Here is a 22,308-nt window from a genome sequence, read left to right as displayed (position 1 = left end):
TTGCCCATAGATGATTGTGATTGCCCTGGTGGTAATAACCTTAAGAGGCAGGAAGTCTCTGTGGGCCTACTTGCAGAGAGCCTTAAAGAGGGAAAGTGACCATGTTAAGACTCCATCAGCTCAGTGGTAACCTGGTCAGAACTTTTGCATCTTCTGAGCTCTGAACCTGGGCTGGTTCTAATGGGCTCTTCAGATAACCCATGCTCCTCCTTCAACTATAGAATGTTCAGTGCAGTTAATTAGTTGGGCAGAGAATAACAAATGCACATTTGAAAGACACTGATTATGCGTCGTTAATTAGGAACTTGTCTGGATGCGTGGTGTCTGCTCTGCATTGTAAAAGGCGGTGTCTGCTCTGCATTGTGAAAGGCGGTGTCTGCAGCCTTTGGGGGAAAGAAGTGTTTGACACTATTGTTTTCCTGCGGTGCCAAGTCAACCAGAAGGTGTTCTGCCAGGTTCTTGAGTGCTTCTGGGCCCAGCTTAGCTGATGAAGACACCTGAAGCGCTCTGATGAGGTTGTTTGCAGGCTAATTTGGGTTCAAGTCTAGGTTGGCATGAACTGAGCCTTAAGTGCTGGGTGTGAAGCAGGGCACCAGATACCTGCAAGGAAGGGGCGAAAAGCAGAAAACATCCCAGTGAGGGAGGAACGCCATCAATGACCGCCACCCTTCAACAATACCACCTGCCATCTGTTGAACAATTACCATGTGCCAGGAACCGCGCTGTGTGCTTTTCATGTGCAGTCTCTTAATCATGTATTTGTAGTCCCATTTTGCAGATAAGGAAACCAAAGTTCTCTTAGCCATGTTGAGTAACTAACCTAAGAGTATATTATGGTAAATATGGAGGCATTATTTGAATCCAGGGATTTCCGTCTTCAGATCATTTGCTCTTTACACCTGCACTACATTATCTGTCACCAAACAGATAATAAATTTGTCACCAAACAGGTGAGAAATGACCTGGATCACCGTATTGATTGGCAAGGAGGGGGAAATATTTTATGGCACGGATAGTTTGTTGGATAAGCTTGGACTGTATTCATAGAAAAGGCCAGGTCAATTGCCACCACCCAAGACAGCACTACAAGGGGCTCAGATCACACTGTGTCCTTTCTAAATTCCCCTAACCAACTGAACACACAGGAAAAGCCCACAAGACTGGTCACTATAGATCACTTTGTCCATGGTTCCCAAAGGATTTGGGTGAGCATTGGGTTGGGATCATGTTTAGGAAGAAGGTAACAGGTGCCCTTGGGATAATAATATTATGAGCTACCAATCATTAAGCACTTACCACATAATAGGCATTGCACTAAAGGCTTTTCATGTCTCAGTGATCCTCATAATAACTCCATAAGGTGGGTATTATTACGCCCATTTATCTATGAAAAAACTGAGGCTCAGAGAGTTTGAGTAACCTGCCTGAATTCTTACAAGAAATGCTGCAGCTGTGATTCAAACCCAGGTTAATTTGAAGCTAAGCCCAGCCTCTTAACCCTGATACTCTGCTACCACCATTCTAGGCAACAAATAAATGTTAAATTGATTTGAAAATTAATTATCACCACCATGCTTTCTCCACAATAGAATGAGTTGCCTTGTGAATCTGTGGGTTCCCAGTCACCAGAATGGCTCAGTTAGAGCCTGTCCCAGAGCTCTCACCTGGAGAGAGGTCAGACAAAGCCATCCCCACAGCCCCATCAGATCTCTCAGATCCTAGGATTCAGTCTACTTTTGGGGTGAGCAGGGCAGTTTCAGACCCTCTGGAGAGCCATGTTGGCAATTCTCAGAAAATCTCCCGTAGCTCTCTGAACGCTAAGTAGGACTTCTGAAGCAAAGCTCTAAGCCATCCCCTACCACTTTATTGTCTTTTTTCTGAGACCAAATAACAAGGAGCTGGGAACCAAGGTGATGCCGCCTCCCCAGCCCTGCCCATCACACTCACTGCTGAGCACTCTTGGGTCACCCTTCTAGAAAGAAGCCTCTCTCTTCCCACGTGAACTCATCTCAGCTCAGTCATTCCCCTGAGTCTCTTCCTTTAACTGTATCTTGAGATAATGAAACCAAAAACATAGACATTCAATCAACGTGGAGGCTTCATTCACCATCAGGTCCCAGGAGTATTTAACAAGATATGTGGAGAAATAAAAATAGATCATGAGGCAGCTGATAAGAAAACCATTTCTTGCCAAGAGAGCCCTTATGCAAAAGGAGGACTAGTAAAAAAACAAGAGAACCTCAGTGGCGTTGATGGTTGGTGAAATAAGGTTTGCTCTTTTGGAAAGAAGGAGAACAAAGAGGTTCTGGATGAGAGCAAGCCAGCACCAATAGAAGAAACAGTCAGTGGGTGTTGGGAGTGAGGAAGGAGACTGCAGGGGGTAGAAGGAGCAAGAGAGTTTCGGGAGAGATCTGTATCCCAGGGCAGCCTTGGAAATAATTACAGTTCATAGAAAAATCGATCAGCAACCTTTTACTGAGTGCTGGGGGCACTGTGGCGATGTGAAACTAAAAGACCAGGCTGGTTTGCAACGAGAGCGCAGTGTGCTGGGGAGATAAAAATAGCACTCTTGTAACAATTAGAGAGCAATTAATGCCAAACTGTCTGGTTCTGACTGGAGTACAACAGGACTCCAGGGTGGGAAGAAAGCCTGGTGAGCCTGAATAGCCAGCCAGGCAGGGAAGGAAAGACTCCCTGGAGTGCCTATGTCTTGGGCACTGAACACCTTGAGGGAAAGGCTCTGTGCTCAGCCTGTGCGATACAGCACCAGCCATCTAACCACTGCCTTGCCCTTCCAGAAGTTTCTAATTAAAAAGCGGAACACAGCACTTGACCTATGACAGCTTTCTTGAATAAGTGAATGAAAGAACAAGTGATTAGAGTCCTAGGAATCCTTAGTGACAACTGAAGAAGTAGGAGGACAGAAATAGCATGGTTACCAAAATATTCCTTGGTCTCCTGTATATTTTTTGAGGGCAGGGACTACATCTTCATTCCATATGTGCTGTGCCCCCATCATACAGCTAGCTCCTGTGCTAGCCCTGGGGATGAGGTCTGGAGATGAATTAAATCAGACATAGTCTGGTAGCTTCAAAACAGCTCAGAGCAGACCTCCTTTTGGAGCTTATAGCCTAATTATTTACACCATGCCTCAGATCACTGGATATCCTTTCTCTCAACAGACATGGACTATGTCAATCATTAATGCTGTAAATAGTTTGCCGCTCCTATGTGTTAGGTAATGTGGCAGGCACTGGATTAAAAGGCAATGTTTCTGAAAAGATTACATCCTGTATGATTCCAACCGTATGACATTCTGGAAAAGGCAAAACTATGGAGAGAATAAAAAGATCAGTGGTTGCCAGGGATTAGCAGGGAGGAAGGGATGAGTAGGTAGAGCACAGAGGAGTTTTAGGGTTGTGAAAATACTTTGTATGATCCTATGATGCTGGTTATATCTCATTATACATTTGTCCAAACCTACAGAATGTACAACACCAAGAGTAACCCTTAATGTAAACTATGGACTTTGGGTGACAATGATGTGTGTCAATGTGTGTTCATCAGTTGTAACAAAGGTACCACTCTGGTGCAGGATGTTGATAATTGAGGCGGCTATGCATGTGTGGGGGCAGGAGCTATATGGGAAATCTCTGTACCTTCCCCTCAATTTTGCTATGAACCTAAAACTGCTCTGAAAAAATAAAGTCTTATTTTTATTTTTATTTATTTATTTATTTTTTGTGAGGAAGATCAGCCCCGAGCTAACATCTATTGCCAATCCTCCTCCTTTTTCTTTTTCTCCCCCAAAGCCCCAGTAGACAGTTGTATGTCATAGTTGCACATCCTTCTAGTTGCTGTATGTGGGACGCGGCCTCAGCATGGCTGGACAAGAGGTGCGTCAGTGCGCCCTGGATCCGAACCTGGGCCGCCAGTAGCGGAGTGCGCGCACTTAACCGCTAAGCCTCGGGGCCGGCCCTAAAGACTTTTTTAAAAAAGACAATGTTTTCATCTAAAAAAAGCTTATTATCAAGTGGGGAGATAAATAGTCACATTTAGTATAGCGCATAATTGCTTTCATGGCATATTGTGCAAAGTACAGGAAGAGTTTAAGGAAAGGATCACCCAGGCTGTCCAGAGGAGTGAAGGATGACCTCACAGAGGAAGAAGCCCTTGCGTGGATTCTGGAGTGGGTTCCATCAGGGGCAAGGTGTGGCTGGTGGGAATAATATGTAGGCAGATGGAATGGAATGTGCAAAATCTGGAAGCATGAGAGAATATAGTAACATATTCTGAGAGCTATAAATAATCGAGTATTACGAGAGCATACAGTTCTGGAGGCAGAGGCATGGAAGACGACATGGGACAGATCAGGAGCCCAATTACGAACAACTCTGGAAGCCAAGCAAATGGGACAGATTGGGTATTGTTAACAATTGAGGGGCCACTGAGGAATGTTGAGTGGTGGGATGATGGGGTCAGATTTGTGGATATAAAAGAACATTCTGTCAGCTGCGTGGAGGATGGATGGAGTAGGGGAGCGGGGACAGTGGAGAAGGATAACTAAGTAGGAAACAGAGAGGCCAAAAGGGAAGCCATTGCAATGGCCCATGTAAGGGACCATTTGAGCCTTGTTTAGGGCATGGGCAGTGGAGAAGGAAGAGACCTGAGAGCTATGTATGAACCAAAAACCAACAAGCCTTGGTTACCAGTTGGATGCAGGGGTGAGGGTGGAGGAGTCCAGGATGACTGTGAAGATGGCAGTGCCAGTCACAGGCACTATCAAACAGCTCTCATTTCTCTTGGGCCTTTCTCCCCTGACTCCTTCGCTTTCTCCTCCAGGATCTCTGGAACACTATACCACAGTAAATAAACTCCCCTACATCCTCAAGCTCTTCCTGGAAACCTGCCCCCTTCCTGCTCTCACCTGAGGGCACTGCTTCACCAACACTGTCTCCTCTGGACGATGCTCATTCTCCCATCCCCCGGGTACCACCCAGACAAGCAGCCCCAACCAACAACCTTGAAGTTTCCCGGTTCTACTTTCAAACCATACTTTCTCGGTGCTCATATAAACATTGCTTCTTTATTTATTTTATTTTTTTAAAGATTTTATTTATTTATTTTTTCCCCCCAAAGCCCCAGTAGATAGTTGTATGTCATAGCTGCACATCCTTCTAGTTGCTGTATGTGGGACTCGGCCTCAGGATGGACGGAGAAGTGGTGCCTCGGTGCGCGCCCGGGATCCGAACCCGGGCCTCCAGCATCGGAGTGCACACACACAACCACCAAGCCACGGGGCCGGCCCTAAAGATTGCTTCTTTAAAGCCCACACTCTTCCCCTATATCCTTTTTTATGGCTTTCATCTGCCTGGTTCCCGGAAGGCCTTAGTGCCTGAGTCGAGGTCCTCCCATCCACCCCAAGACCTGCCATTATCCTGACTTCTCTGTCTACAAGAGGGACCTCTCCAATAGTCTAGCTTTGGCATGACATTCATTTCCCTTCCACTTCAGCCGCTCACTGTTGGCCACACCCTAGGTTTTGTCATCTGAAATGGTTTCATCTCTGAAACCTTTAACCCCAATGTCCACACTCCTGCCATGGTTTCTTGTCCTTCCGTTTCCTGAACTCCTTTACTCTTACTGAACCTAGTCTCTGATTTTACTAAGATCTCTGGCCATTTTGTCTCTCCATTTTCAGCCATCTATCAATCCTCTTTCTTAATTTCCTTCTCCAATGAGTCTAGGAAACATAATATATTACTTCATAGCAATCTTTTGATTATCCTCACTTCTCTTTCTCCTTATTTTTGTCATTTTGCCCTTCTTCTCAACAAAATCCCAATCTCTAGGCTAATCCAACCATCTTCTGCCTTCTTTTATGTACCTGGTAGCAGGCCGAAATTCTGAGGCTCACTCTTGATTTTTCTCTCTCCCTCTTTCCAGGTGGTCACCAAGCCCTACCAATTCTCATTCTCCTTCCCAAAAATCTCTCCCTCATAGTTCCCCTCCTCTCCATCCCCACTGCCCTTGCCTTAGTTCAGAGTCTCAATATTTTCTTCTATATTAATTCCACTTAGTTGATCTCCCTGCCTACAGTTTTGAACACTACAGTTCAAAATAGTTTTCTGAACTGTGCTCTGATCTTCTCTTTGTATCGTGTCATACGATCCTCTGACCATATCTCTGTAGCCAGAGTGATCTTTATAAAATACAAATGCAATCATGTCACTCTCCTACTTACAATATCCTAATGGCTGTCCAAACTCTTTAGGATCACATATAACACTCATTGTAATTGCACCCCTGCCCACCTCTCCAGCTGCCTCTCTCCCTATTCTGTCCTAAACTTTACCTCCTTTATTCTATTCTATGCCTTATTAACTACTTGTAGGTTCCACAATGGGTGATGCTCTCTCTCTTTGCTGTACATACTATTTCCTTTACCTCCTCATTATATGGCTACTCATTCTTCAAGATGCAGCTGATGTCCAGCTCACAACTTGGCACCTTAACACATGTTCAATAAATAGGATCTTTACAAAAAGGTCCCTGATATTCATTCTACCTCCCTGAGTGTTTGAACTAATTGTTGTTCCTAAATGATCCCTGAGAATCTCCTTTATTATGCCTTTCCCGTTTTGTCATAGTTTTCGGTTTACTTTTTCTCTTCCATACTAGACTGTGACCTTGTTGAGGGTCGGAATGATAGTTTTTCGCCTTGGTATGCCTAGCACCAGCACAAGGCTGACTCCAGCAGGCCTTCAATGATCAGTTGTGAATGAATGAATGGGCAGAGGCCTGAGCCTCATCCACTGTCCCAGGCCATGATGCTCTCCCAACCCTTCATGGGGAAGGCCCTGGACTGTTGCTCTCTTCTGAGGACTTCTCAAGTGTTGGAGACAACCACTTCTGTCTGCCCTGGAAATGCTGGTGTCTCAGCTGAAGACTGTTTCTAAAGCACTTGCTATACTAATAAAGCCTTCCTTGCCTTTCAGTGCAGTGGAAATGAAGCTTGATGGTGCTGCCGTTTCCCCAGCAGGCTTCCTCTCAGAGACCCGAGAGGAAGGTCAAGAGAGATGACATGTACTGGGAGGTCTTTGAAGGAACAGACCCAGAGGCTTCCTTGAAATGCCCCCTTTCCTGCAGTTTCCACAGGCAGGCATTCTGCAAGGCGATTTAGAAGAACCTGACTTTTATGGCTTCTCTCTCTCTCTGCTGCATCTTTTACACAGTTGCCAGAGGTAAGGTCCTAAAACATAGATGTGATCAAGCTGTTCAGCTACTGAAAAGCCTTTAGTGTCTCCCCACTGCCTACAAGACAGAGTCTAAAACCCATATCCTGTCATACAAGGCATCTTGCATTCAGGTGTCGCCCTACTTTTCCAGCTCTTCTGCCCCTTTGAACCCTGGTCCATGCTTCTGTCCAAGTGGTCTAAGTCTTTCCTGAACAAGCCACATGCCTTCCTCCCTCCCTACCACAGCTTCATTTGCCCCAGCTGAAAAGAATGCCCTTCCTATGCCTTTCCAGCAGACAGCCCAGAGAGCTTCATCTGAAACTCACTTCTTCTGTAAGAGGCCCCAGACTTTCTTCTCTTCCCTACTCACTCTTTCTCAGCCCTCGCAGAAGGAATCCTTCCTCGTCTGCGCTCTGCTGGAAGTTTGTTCTAGCTACACAAAGAGACTTTGTCATTCCAATATTCTACTTAGATGCTCTTGTCTGTCTCTTTGGGCTGGATTAGTTGCTGCATGAGAGCTACTATTGTGCAGCTGTAACATTTGAGGAAATATACTTGTATCTGTGGAGTTCATAATCTCTGTAATAATAAGAGAGGTTTTGCTGGGGCTTTCTTGATTCAGGTTGTAGAGAAAAGACCATTGGTATTAGAGTCAGACAGACACCAGCACGTCACTTAGCGTTTGACTTTGGTCTCTCAGCCTCAGTGTCCTTATCTGTAAAATGGGAATAGTAATAATAACATTAATAACAACAACAACAACAGCATCAGAGAGTTGTAATGGGGATTAAATACAATAGTAAATGTAAAGACCCTGGTCTGGTATTTGGCATATGGTAGGTTATGCCAAGAAAATATTAGTTTTAGGGCCGGCCCGTGGCTTAGCAGTTAAGTGCGCGCGCTCCACTGCTTGCGGCCCGGGTTCGGATCCTGGGCGCACACTGACGCACCGCTTCTCTGGCCATGCTGAGGCTGCATCCCACATACAGCAACTAGAAGGATGTGCAGCTATGACATACAACTATCTACTGGGGCTGTGGAGGGAAAATTAAATAAATAAAATAATTAATTAAAAAAAAAAGAAAATATTAGTTTTGTCCCCCTTCCCATCTTGTAGCTCTTCAATTTTCATACTGAAAAGCTGTTTAATAACATCCTTTCATTCAGGCTCTGCCCTCACCCTTCTTGTGCCAACCTTTTCTTCGAATCTTCAAATTCTTATTATCATTTTGATCACTGCCCTTCTTGGGACACCCTTCAATCTCTGCATGGCAAGATTTGTTTTCAAAGCATGGCAACCCTGCATAGGTGGAGGCTCTTAAAATAGTAGGAGTAGGAGTAAAAATAATAATAATAAATGATAATAAGTGACACTCACTGAAGACTTGCTAAGGCTCCATGCTCAACTCTTTACATGCCAGGCGTCTTGCCATGGAGAGGTCACAGGCAGCACTCAAGCCAGGGCATGGGCTGTGCATTGGGTGTCTGCGACACCTCCTTGGTGCTTGTGTTTGGACATTGTGGCATCACAGGACGAGTTTTCAACCTCACCAGCCCCATCCAGAATGTTCCCTGAGAGGCAGAGAGAGTCCAGGCTTCCTTCTCCCTCGTTTTTGAAGAGCAGACACCTGAAATGTCAGCAATAGATGTGTGATCAGGTGCTCTGTCTCAGAAATAAAGAAATCTGAATGAGGACAGGACTTCCCAAGAGCGAGGGACAGTGGCGTTCTGGGAGGGGACATGCCATGCTGAAGCTCTCCGATGAGGCTTCCTTTGATTCCTGCCAACTACGCAGAACATTTAGTACCCAGAAGTCCTGCCAAATATCACACTCGGGGTCTGGCCCAGTTTCACTGATGTCCTCCTCTTGGGGCCCCACTGTCAGTTTCCTTTCCTTGTTGCTGTCCCCAGCACGGTGCCTTAGCAGCTCTCTGGCTCCTGCTGTCTCTTCTCCACGATCCCAGGCTTGCTGGGAGCTGCTGCCTTCCTCTCTCTCCTCCCCTCACTTCTTTCAGTCCCTCGGCCCCTCCAAGCTATTCCTGTCATAGGGACACTGTATCTGAGGTTCCTTCTGTGTGATCTCTTCCCCAGACCTCTGTGCTGCTTCCCTGTCTCCAGTCAGGTCTCACCTCCAGTGTTCTTCCTCCGAGAGGCTTGCCCCGGCTGCACAGGCTGAGCAGTCCCTCCCCCTGCTCACTATTGCATGACCCTATTTTATTTTATCAAGGCTCTTCTAGTTCCTATAATTATCTTCTCTGTTTTTAAATTTACATATTTATTATGGCTCTTGCCCTCGTAGAATATTAGCTCCATAATTGTGGAGTCTCATACTTGTTTGGCACTAGATTTCCTGGCACATGTTGGATTCTCCATACATGTTTGTTAACTGGCCAAAGATTGATGCCATAACCACGGACCAGAGGTCTAAGCATGTAGGGGAAGAAAGATGGTAATAATGAGAGCCATCATTTATCGAGGTAGAGCTTTACAGGCATTGTGCTAAGATTTGACATGCATTGTCTCATTTAATTAGCCCAACGATCCTATTATTATTCCCATTTAACAGATGAGAAAGGTGAGGGTTAGGAAGATTAAAAAAAAAAACTTGCCCAAGAAATATACCTGCCTTAGTATTCTGCATGGTAGAGTGGACGCAAACTTGGGACTCTGTCATCAAAGTCAAATGCTTTTACCTACCTTGTTCAAGGAATCACCAACTTCAAGAAAACACTCACTACCAGAGGATTCAAGAAATGTTGAGTGGGGCAATAACAAGTGTTGACAAGAATGTGGAGGAATTGAAACTCTCATACATTGCTGGTGAGAATATAAGATGGCAGGGTCTCTGGAAATTCCTCAAAAAGTTAAACATAGATTTACCATATGACCCAGCAACTCCATTCCTTGGTATATACCCAAGATTATTGAAAACATATTCACAGAAAAACTTGCACACAAATGTTCTTAGGAGCATTATTCATAACAGCCAAAAGGTAGAAACAGCCCAAATATCCATCAACTGATGAATGGGTGAACAAAATGTGGTTTAACCACACGATGGGATGTTATTCAGCCATAAAAAGGAATGAAGTACTGATTCATGTCACAACGTGGATGAGCTTTCAAAACATTTTACTAAGTGAAAGATGTCAGACAAAAAAAGGGCAAATATTGTATAATTCCATTTATATGAAATGTCTAGAATAGGCAGATCCATAGTGACATAAAGTGGACTAGTGGACGCCAGGGGTTGGAGGGAGGGCAAATGGAGAATGACTGGTAATGAGTATGGAGTTTCTTTTTCCCTTTGCAGTTAAACCTGAGTACTTATGCTAGATTTGATGAAGATTGGAGAGTCATGGAAAAATGTGATAATACAAAAAAAGGATGTGAGCAAAGAGTAGTAAACTAGGAGAAACAGCAACACCTGTTCATCAGATTCCTCTTGGTGGCCCTCCGTCTTCAGAGATAAGGGTGCTCCTTTCCTCCGAGTATAGGGAGGCACCTCTCACATGAGGGTCTTATGACCTGCTCCAGAGAAAGGTCAGAAAATCCTTGCTGCACCTGCCATTTCTCAAATTCTTTCAGCTTGAGATATTCAAGATGCCAAGTCGCTGTATTTGGGGGTGGTGTGTCCCGAACCCCACCACCATCCTCTGCAGTTCCTCCACTTCTCACTTATGAATCTCTACATATCCTGCTGTGTCACATGAAGCCCTGTCTCTTCTCACCTTCAGGTTTTCTTTTCAGGTTTGATGTCCTCTGGAGTTTCTTTATGAGGAGATTAAAATATTCTGGAAGTAGGTAGTGGTGATGGTTGCACAACCTTGTGAATATACTAAAAACCACCGAACTATACATTTTAAATGATTAAAATGGTAAATTTAGTTGTGTGAATTATATCTCAGAAAAAAAAAAAAGACGTCCTAGGCTTATCTGCCTGTGGATAGAGCAGTTTTGGGAATGCAGGTGTGGCAAGTGGTCAGGGAAGCAGTTAAGCAAGAGGCTGTCCAAGATGGCAGAGGCCCCACTCTGAGGGTCATCTAGGGAGCAATACCCCTCTTTTGAACTGGGGAAAGGGACTGGTAAGGGCAAGGCAGGGCTCAACTCATACACCAGGTCTAGGCATTAGAAAGGTTTCTAGAAGTGGAACTTGGAAGGAGGTGTCAGAGCAAAAGCCTGGTAATGTAAGTCAGAGTGCATGGGAGAATCTGGATAAAGAAGGCAAGGCCTGGTGCTCCATTATCAGGACAGAGGAACCACCAAGGGGGAAAATGGCTACAGTCACACGGGAGCTCAGGGGCTGACATCAGTGCTCTGGAGCCTACGTTAGACCAAAGGGCTGAGTATGCTAAGATTTAGCCTCCATTTGGTACAGCTCAGCCTGTTTCAGGACATCCTTACTCAGAACTGGTCAAGCAAGAAGAGGGGAGCTGAGCATGCGGGAGATGAAGCGGTGGCCCAGCTGGGAGTGAGGGCTGAGGATGTGGAGGGGCAGCGGACCAGCAGGTTGGGAAAGCAAATTCCTCCAACTGAGAGTTGTTTCCCAAGTTGGAGGCTTTAGGACTTACTACAGTGCAAATGCCCCTGAAAAGTTAGATAATAGGCCCGAGATCACACAGTTAGAAAGTGAAAAATCTCTTGTTAAAGTCAGGTTTGCCTGACTCCAATGTCCTTGCTTTCAACTCGATGGATGAGAGGCAGTCTAATATAGTGGTTAGGAGCATGGACCGTGAGTCCAAATCTCACCACTATGTGACCTTGGACAAGTTACTTAGCCCCTCTGTGCTTCAGCTCTCTCGTCTATAAAATGTGGGTGGCAATGACTCTGCCTGTCTCAGGTTGTGGTGAGGATTCAATGACTCAATACATACAAAGCATTTAGAATGATGCCCATAACCCAGTAAGAAATAGCCATCATTAGTAGCGTGCTCTCCTTCAGTCAGGAAGACCAGGCATTCCCGTACATGTGTGGTTGACGTCACAGTTTTGTCTAGCACCGTCTCTGTTTTCTGTTTCCCCATATCTTGTTCTGGGAAGACCTGCTCTTGTTTATGTGTTTCTCAAGGGGTCAAATCGAATTGATAAAGTCACAGAGAATTTGGCTCCCCAGAAAGAGCAGAAATAAGGCAGAAATCACCAGATATGAGTCAACCCTTCCCAAGCTAATCTCCTATTGGAATAATTTCTCTCATAATATAATTATGCTAGTAAATCAAGACCTTCTTGGATAGTGAAGGAAAAAGCTTAGATACATTAAATTTAATTCACAAGAATAATATCATTGGTCAGCTGAGCACAGTTGTTGTGTAGCTGAATATATTAGAATCATCTGCTGTCAAAAGACAGTACTTGATCCTCACAAAGCCTCTGGCGAAAGGCTTCGGGGAGCCTCCTGCCCATTAACTAGTTAGCCCTCACCATCTTTCTTGGAAAGAGGTCCAGGTGGCTGTCCCTTGTGGCTATCCATGAGGTCCTATCTACCCTTCCGGGCCCAGCCCCAAAGTTACCAACAAACCCTCTCCCCTCCTTCCCACGTTGAAATTAATCACTCCTCTGTGCTCTGCAGGCACATTTTGTCTCTATTCTAGCAAATTGCCTCATAGTATTTGTAGCCCCATGTCTTTTGCACTTTTGAGAGTAAGTTTTTTGGTGTCATGAACTGTCTTTTTCATCTCTGTATCACTCTCTGCCTGCTCACTCACTCGCACACTCAACATGTGCCCATCTCATTGGTTGTGGGTTTATTTGCACTCTGAGTGAGACTCCCCCTTGAAATTCTGGTATATCCCTCTACGGAAGGCGTCTCTCCCAGTTGAGAAGCATTCCTCTAATACATGCCTTTTAATTAGTAGGAATTCCACATCTGTCTGATGAAATAGATGGGAGAAACTAAATTTAGAGAATTTTGGCGATTTGACCAAGCCCACAAAACCAAGATGAAACTTGGCAATCTGTCTGCTGAGTTTCAGCTATTGTGTCAAACTGGTACTGGTGCTTTGCAAATTATGTTGCTGTATGGTTTCCTAAAATTCCAGATGGGACCCTATTGTTTTGCTTCTTTCCCTCCTTCCCTTCTTTCTTTCCACACATGTTTATTGAGCAACTATTATACACCAGTCATTGTGCTAAACATGGTAATTTAATGATGGGCAAAAGTAAACATGGCCTTTATACTTATGGCTCTTAGAATCTGCCCAGTGCAGGAGATGGTCATTGATCAAATAGTGGTGTGAAGGAATGTCTAATTACTAACTGAGGGTAGTGCCACGAATGAGAGGAACACTGATCCGTGACAGCTTATTACAAAGGCAACTGACCTAGCCTGGGTGGGATGTGGGAAGAGATCAGGGAAGATTTAACTGAGAAAAAGATGATTGCATTGAGAGCTGAAGGAGAAATAAGAATTGAACAGGCAGAGGGAGTGGTGGTGTGGAGGGCTTCCAGGGTACACAAAGATTTTGTGGTGGGAAAACTTATGCATTTCAGGAACAAAGACCTTGAGCATTTGGCTGGAGCCCAGAGAAGATGCAGGAGGTGGTTCCATATGAGGCTTGAACGTTTATACAGGTGCCAGAACATACGAAGGCCAAGTAGGCCAAGTCAGGAGATTTGATCTTTAACTTTCCACGGTGGGAAGTCATTCAAGGTTTTAAGCCAGGGTGGAATGTAATCAGATTGATAGTCTGGAAAACAGCCTATTTGCTCTGTGGGGAGTGGACTAGGATGTGGGGGAAGATTCAAGAGAGAAAAAGGAGACCAATTAGGAGGCTCCTGCAAGTAGTCAGAGGACAGATGATGATAGCTTTAATCAAGGTGGTGACAATGAAGATGACATCTAGACGTCTAGAATGTAGAAATCGCCAGGGCTTGGGGAGGGAGTGAATTAAAGCTTAGGGCTTGTCTCAACGTCTTTTCTACTTTTGCCCAGCTGCCATGTCCACCACGGGGCTCTGGGGTAGCAGCTGGGTGTATAAGCTCTCTAAACTGGCTACTGTGGATGATACAGAGAGAAGTGTTTCTGCTTTCAAGGTTCTTCTACTCAAAGGTCACACTTGAAATACACATAAACAGGCAAACCCACTCTCATGTGCTGAACGTGAACATGTAAGTGTCAACTTCCCATAAGTGTGAACTGAATGGATGGGGATGGAGCCCCCAGGCTTCCTGAAGTAAGAGATTGAGTTGAACTTTCATACTTTCCAGACCACCAAATAGAACATTTGCTTTTTGCCAGGAGATGAGGAGCCCTCATGTTAATTGGAAATAAATATTAATGCATTCATTCAATTATGTATTAGTTCAATTATCTTCCTGATTTTTATTGAGCACAAATGATGTGCAGAGCATTTGAGTTAGATAGCATAAGTGATGGAAGGAGGCACAGGGAGGTAGGTTGAAAACATATTTGGAGTCTAAAGATTTGGGCTTGAGATCCAGTGTATTGGTTAGGTTTCTTTCTTTTATTATGGTAAAATATACATAACATAAAATTTACCTTTTTAACCTTTTCTTAAGTGTGTGGTTCAGTGGCATTTAATACCTCCACATCATCACCATCCATCTCCAGAATTTTTTCATCTTCCCAAATTGTAACTCTGTACCCACGAAACACCACTTCCCCATCTCCCCTTCCCCCTAGCCCATGGCAACCACCATTCAACTTTCTGTCTCTATGAATTTTGTTATTCTTACCTCATATAGGGGGAATCATGCAATGTTTGTCATTTTGCTACTGGCTTATATCATTGGTATATATCCTCATGACTCACCCATGTTGTAGAATGTGTCAGAATTTCCTTCTTTTTTAAGGCTGAATAGTATTTCATCATACGTATGTACCTCATTTTATTTATCCATTCTTCTGTTAATGGACACTTGGATTGCTTCCACATTTTGGCTATTGTGAATAATACTGCTATGAGCATTGGTGTCCACATATCTATTTGAGGCCTTGCTTTCATTTCTTTTGATCCAGCAGTGAAACTGCTGGATCATATGGTAATTCTATGTTTAATTTTTTGAGGAATCATTATACTGTTTTCCATAGCAGCTGCACCATTTTTATTTTATTTTTGTGAGGAAGATCAGCCCTGAGCTAACATCCGATGCCAATCCTCCCCTTTTTGCCGAAGAAGATTGGCCCTGGGCTGACATCTGTGTCCATCTGCCTCTACTTTATATGGGACGCCGCCACAGCGTGGCTTGACAAGCAGTGCGTTGGTGCGAACCCGGGATCCGAACCTGCGAACTGTCAGGCCGCTGAAGCGGAGTGCGCACACTTAACCGCTGCGCCACCAGGCTGGCCCAGCTACACCATTTTACATTCCCACCAGCAGTGCACAAGAGTTCTCATTTCTCTACATCCTCATCGAAAGTGTTATTTTCTGTTTTTGTTTTTTTTTTTATAATGACCATCCTAATGGGTGTGAAGTGGTATCTCATTGTGATACCATTTCGATTTGCATTTCCCTGATGACTAGTGATGTTGAGCATCTTCTCATGTGATTATTGGCCATTTGTATATCTTCTTTGGAGCAATGTCTTTTCAAGTCCTTTGCCCATTTTTCAATTGGGCCATTTGTTTTTTTGTTGTTGAGCAGTTAGGATTCTTTTAAATGTAACTTCAGAAACCAAACTCAATCTGGCTTAAGGTAAAAAATAAATGAAGACTTTATGGCTTCATGTAACTGAAAAGTTTAAGGCACATCTGGGGTCAAGGTGCGATGGATTGAACTATGTCCCCCCACAAACTCATATGGTGAAGTCCTAATGCCCAGCGTGACTGTATTTGGAAATAGGGCTTTTAGCAGGTAATTAAGGTTAAATAAGGTCGTAAGGGTGGAGTCCTAACCTGATAGGATTGGTGGCTTTATAAGAGGAAGAGAGAGCGCTCCCTTCACATTAACATGTCCACACATGGAGGAAAGGCCATGTGAGGATACAGAGAGAAGGCAGCTGTCTGCAAGCCAGGAAGAGAGCCCTCGTCAGAGCTCAACCATGCTGGCACTCTGATCTTGGACTTCCAGCCTCTAGAACTGTAAGAAAATAAATTCCTGTTGTTTAAGCCACCCAGTCTATAGTATTTTGTTATGACAGCCCAATCCAACTAAGACACAAAGTTTTTAAAAACGTAGCAGGAATGCTTTTCTTCCCTCCTTATGCATCTGCTTTCTTCTCTATTCTTTTCTTTCTCAGGCAGGCTTATCTCTATCAAGACACTATGGGTAGCATTCATACATTAACTCAATACTTATTGAACTCCTCCTTTGTCCCAGACACTGTTCTAACTGCTGGGGATAAATGGCAATGAGTCAAACAGGAAAGGTCCCTTCCCTCATAAGGCTTGCATTCTAGTGGGGAGAGATAGACCTAAAAGAAATAGGTTATGTTGCTAAGAGAGTAGATCTTAAAAGTTCTCACCACAAAAAAGAAATGGTAATCATTCAACATGATGCAGGTATTAGCTAATGCTGTGGTGGTAATCATTTTGCAGTATAGAAGTGTATCAAATAAACATGTACACCATAAACTTACACATGTTATATGTCAATTATATCTCAACAAAGTTGGGTGAAAAAAGACATAAGTAACTGTAGATGTTCAGAATGCAAATTCTATGGAAAATAAAAACAGCAGGAAAAGGGGCTAAGGACTGTGAGGGTGGTGTGTGTGTGCGTGCGTGCCTTGTTGCCCATAAAGCAGTATGAGGATTAGCGTCCTGGGAATGAGGGATGACCTGGGACTCCTGCACTTTTTTGGAGACTGACGTGAACAGAAAATGAGTATATTGAGATAAGTCTTGGTGGTCTCAAGGCAGACAGTGGTGGTGGGTCAGTGAGTGTTGGAAGGGAGGGAGGTGAGAGGCCAGAGGATTTTTCTAGGAGTAGGCAGAATTCAGAGCCCGTTTTACTCCTGTCAGTGGTGTTTTGGAAGCCGGGGATAGGGTGGTCTTTTGCAGAGCTGGGGAGCTCCTAGGACTCTCACATCACTTGCTTGTGGAAGTCTGAAGAAAGGGAAGGCTAGTCTATTCTGGGAGTGATCAATTTAACTCAAGAAGAAAGATTTCCAGCAAACGTCATAGGACTGATACTGATTAGCTCTGATTGACCCAGCTTGGGTCACGTGTTCACATCTAAATCAATCACTGAGATTAGGGGTAATCAGAACTATTATTGGACAGGCCTGAGTCGCATTCCCATGGGGTCAGCTTGAGCCATCCCGGAGGGCTATGAAGGAAAGGGTTAGTTTCCAAAGGAAAATTAAGTTGTTATATTTAGAAGAAAGGAAAATGGATACTAGACAGCCCAAAACAGTGGATGTGCTCCACACCCAGCTCCACATTTAAGGGCTGGCCGATCTTTGTTGAATCAACCTCCCTGATAGTTTTCTCATCTGATAGAAAAATGTAAAAGAAAGCATGTAAATCTAATAAGACCTACATCACTAAGTTATTGAGTACTATATGTGATCACATACATAAATGCTATTTGGGAGGTATACAAGGCTAAACAAATATTATTTCTATCAAAGTTTTCTAAGACATGATAAATGCTCTTAAGAAGCTTATAATTTGTAGGGAGATGGAACATGCAGGCAAATAACTGCCATGCAAACGAAGATGTTTGTGTGATTTTCCAATGCCTTCATCTAAGGCGGGAGTCACACACACTCACATACCTGCATTGGCTAGGCAGGCTGAGCTTTCCCCAAACCATGGACTCTGGAGGCCATAGCCACATTTAACAGGGCAGCAGCCATGTGGCTCCAGCACACTGTTGTCAGGCTCCAGTGCTAGGCCCAGTGTGGCTAGATGGCCCAGTTGTGTTCAAGAGAAGCTGATAATCTGGATTTTAATATAAAAATTCTTTTAAGTGGCAACTTCTTCAATTTTTTTTTAAACACTGTGTGAACCAAGCAAAATATATGTGCTGGCCACATTCTGCCTGTGAACTCAAGCCTGCCCACTCTGACAGCTAGTGTCCTCTGACTCAAGGTTCCTTCAGAGAATTTGACACCATAGCCTTCTGCTTTGCTCCTCCTCCGTCATCCCCCCTTCATATTGGAACTTTGGTTTAGTGCACGTGTGGTAAGCTGGTTGGGTATAAAACACGGCATAAGTGCAAGGTGAGGGAAGTCTTGGGGTCCAACTCCAGCTATGAATCCTTGGTCAAGTTGCTTCACCCATCTGAATTTCTCCACATTTATCATTGAAGGGTATGAGACTAGACGATTTAATTTCCTACCAGCTCGGGCATTCTATGATGTATCATATTAAGAACGTGAGGGACAAAACCAAAGTAATATTCTTACTTGAGGGATGGAAAGTTCATTTCCAGTTGGATGATCAGAGAGTCCTCCAAGGAAGAGATGGTTTTGAGGGAAGCATAGCACCTGGACTGGTGGAGATTTTTGGGGAGTAGGAGGGGTAGAGAAGGGAAATTAAAAAGATAATTATCATATTTTGAACATTTACTAGATTCCTCGCACTGTGTTAATCTCTTTGCACACGTTATTTTCTTTAATCTTCACAATTCTGAGATACAAATTTTCATCCTCATTTCACAATGAAATGTGAAATTTGTACAGTTTACAATGTACAAATATTTACAGAAAAGTTAAGTTTCTTGCTCAGGTTCACTGGATTTGTGTGTGGCAGAACCAGGCTGCCAGTCTAGGTATGCCTGACACCAAAGCCCATGCCCTTGCTGCTGAGTAGAGGCAACAGTATAAATGAGAGTGTCAGGGGAAACTGTGAACTCAGCTATTTTCAATAGGTTTTCAATCTGGTGGCGCATTTTCCATGCCTTAGCTACTATGCTAGGCACTGTGAGGGACATAAAATGAATACAAACAGGGATTTGACCTCAGGGAGATAATCTCTTGAAGAAAACAGATGGACATAAAAACGACTGTGGTAGGTTGTTTCCAAAGAAAACCAGAAAAATCCCTCCCATCTCACATGACCTTTGCAATGTGACTTTGATACCCCTCCTATCAGAAAGTGGAATTTTTTTTTTCTCTCCCTGGGACACTAGTCTGGTTTTGTGACTTGCTTTGACCAATAGATTGTGGCAGAAGTGACATTGGGTGATTTCTGGGTCTAAGCCTTCAGATGTCTGGAAACTTCTGTTTTTTTCTCTCTTTGAAGCCAGCCACCATATAAAGAAGTCCAACCATTTTCCTTGAGAGCGACCCAGCCCGCTCCAAGTCGTTCCAGCCTCTCCAGCTGGATGTGAGACATGAATGAAACTGTTTTAGATCCTCTAGTCCCAGTCAAACTGTCCCAGGCAACACCATGGGCAGCAGAAACAAGTTATCCCTGCTGAGACCTGCCCAAATTACAGAATCATGAGCCAAAAAATGGTTGCTCTTGTTTAGTCACTAAATTTTTGGGTGCTTATTATTATTATGCCTTATATATAAGGTGTATTATGTGTCAGCAATCTAGGAGCTCAGAGGAGAGCATGATGCTAATTTGGGTGGAGAGTGGGTGGGAGGGGCAGATGTGGGAATCAGGGGAGATAATCAAATCCCAAAGACTGTTTGTAAGACAGCCCCTTAAAAGGAAATTCTCAGCATCAGACCCTTGGCTGAAGATGAGGCTGTACTCTCACCACGGGTTGAGAAGCCCCATTATTTCCTCTTTTCCTGTTTTCCTTTGCTGGTTCCTGACCCTGTACCTGCTTGGTACTCTGGCTCTGAGATTTGCTCCACTTTACTGTGGGTACTATAGTAGGCAGGGAGAGCACTAAGTTTAGAGTCAAACAGACATGAGTTTGTATTCTAGTTATGCTAATGGCTTATTATATGACATTGAACCTGTGAGAGCGCTCTGAGCCTGAATTTCCTCATCTAATAAAATGATGACAATAACACTTAACCTCACAGAGTTGTTGTAAAGATTAATCAAGATAATATATGTACACATGCTTAATGTAGAACCTATATCTTATTGGCCTTCAACAAATGCTAGGTCTCATCTCTGAGATCTACTGACTAGGAATTGAACTTGGTATATCCTTTGGATTTTCTCTATATCCCCAGGTCTGGCTTTTAACACTTGATCATGATCACACAGTAATTGAGCTTGACTTGACTCCTCAAATCCACTTTTTGCCTCCAAGATTTATTTGAATTTTCTTGCTGCTCCTTTAACAGTGATTTCTGAATGCTCCTAGTTTTTCACTCATTACAACAGAGGAGTTCCAGGGCAGGTGAAGTCTGAGTTAGTTTTGGAACGATAAGTAAAATATTGGCTGGAGAAATCTTAAGGTGGAGACAGTTCAAGAATGAAACAGAATAGATATCTTGTATGGACGGGCGGAGAAAAGGTGAGTTATAATTTGATAAGAAAGACTTTGAATGCTAGATCAAGAGTTTTAGATTTTATGCTGTTGGCAGTAGGGAATCATTGAATATTTCAAACAGAGAATGGCACGATCGGATCTGTCATTTGTGATTTTACTGGTGGCAATGTGAAGAATGCTCTGGAGAAGAGGAGAGACTTGAGGCAGAAGAAAAACAGAAAGTTATTGCAATGATTTGAGTGAGAGAGGATAAGAGCTTGAGAAAGGGTAGAAGCAGTAGGACTGAGGAGAGGTCAGATTTGAGAGACATTTCAGAGTAGGACTGACAGGATTTGGTGGCTACCTGGCTGTTAGAAATGAGAATGTGAAAGAAATAGAATATAGCATTTAGGGCTGAGACGACGTGGTGGAGCCATAAACTAAATAGATAGAACAGGAGGACTGAGATTGGGGGAGTGGGGAGGTGAGCGGAGAGAATGAGTTAGGTAGGACATCAGAGTTTATGCCACTCTTTGAAACCATTTTTTTCTTCTTCCATTTTTCTTGCCTCCTGTTGTTTCCTGGGCTCAGAGGAAACGTGAATACGAAGGTGACTGATACAGTAGGACGCACCCTGACATATCCTGAATATTAAATAACCACAGCACATGGGAGGCTGAACAAGTCATTCTGCAAAATGAGCTCCCTCATATCAAAGGGGGAAAGACAAGAGAAGATTCAAAACTGCCTCAAAGCTTCATCCGGGGGCTGCTGTTTTTAGGGAGTGTTGGAGCGTTGCTGATGATTTCCTGAGATGAGTCAGAGCTCCCCACATACTCTTATTCCCCTAAGGACATGGAGACTTTCTCTGCTGACAGCCCACCTCTTCCTCCACCTCTTTTTCCTCCTCCTGCAAATCTGGATCAGACCCACGAATGTGGAGTACTGTTTGATTTTTAAGAATGATAGCTTGTCCGCTGCTATTTAATCTCTGTCCTGGTTAATCATCTGTCCAATCCAGGTCAATCAATCAATCAATCAACATGCATTTCTTAAGCCTTTTTCATGTATTCATTTATTCATCCAACAAGTATTTATTGAGTGCCTGTTATGTGCCAGTCACGGCTCCAGGTGCTGGCAATACACCAGTGTTTTAGTCAGCTCAGGTTACTATAACAAAGTACCACAGACTGGGTGGCTTAAAAACAAACATTTATTTCTCAAAGTTCCGGAGGCTGAAGTCCAAGATCAGCGTGCCAGCACAGTCCGGTTCTGGTGAGGACCGGCTTGCAGACTGCCTCTTCTCATTGTATCTCACATGGTTGAAAGAGAGCTAGAGAGCTCTCTGGGTCTCTTATACAAGGGCACTAGTCCCATTCATGAGGGCTTTACCCTCATGACCTAATCACCTCCCAAAGGCCCCGCTTCCTAATACCATCACATTGGGGGTTAGGATTTCAATATACGAATTTTGGGAGGACACAACATTCAGTCCATAACAATCAGTGAACAAAACAAAGTGAATTTTAAAATGTAGTTGATATTTTCCTGGGAGTGTAATATGTATACATATAGTTTATAGTGAATAATACAAGACAAATGCCTGAGATGTTTTGTACTCATGGGCTATAAGGTGGGTCCTGCTCTGCCAGCTTTCCTAAAAACATTCAGGAAAGGAGGAGATACACACAGGCTGGAATAACATGGTAGGGTTCCTAAAGATAGAGGGAATTTAGATGGGCAAGGAAAGCACACACAGAGTTGGAGATGAATAGAGGTGA

General features: G+C 43.8%; 1 long non-coding RNA gene across 1 annotated transcript in view; it reads left to right on the top strand.

Moving 5' to 3' along the window:
- LOC131408342 (uncharacterized) overlaps positions 1 to 21,320 on the top strand; it is an 83,330-nt gene extending 62,010 nt beyond the window's left edge. The window contains exons 3-4 of the long non-coding RNA XR_009220755.1: positions 6,999 to 7,244; positions 21,119 to 21,320. This is a non-coding gene — a long non-coding RNA (uncharacterized LOC131408342). The remainder of the gene's footprint in view (positions 1 to 6,998; positions 7,245 to 21,118) is intronic.
- The last annotated feature ends 988 nt before the right edge of the window (positions 21,321 to 22,308 follow it).

The sequence above is a fragment of the Diceros bicornis genome, chromosome 7 (genome assembly GCF_020826845.1).
Source record: "Diceros bicornis minor isolate mBicDic1 chromosome 7, mDicBic1.mat.cur, whole genome shotgun sequence".
NCBI classification, from domain to species: Eukaryota; Metazoa; Chordata; class Mammalia; order Perissodactyla; family Rhinocerotidae; genus Diceros; species Diceros bicornis.
The sequence above is the reverse complement of the archived record's forward strand: the minus strand, read 5'-3'. Positions and strand labels throughout refer to the sequence as shown.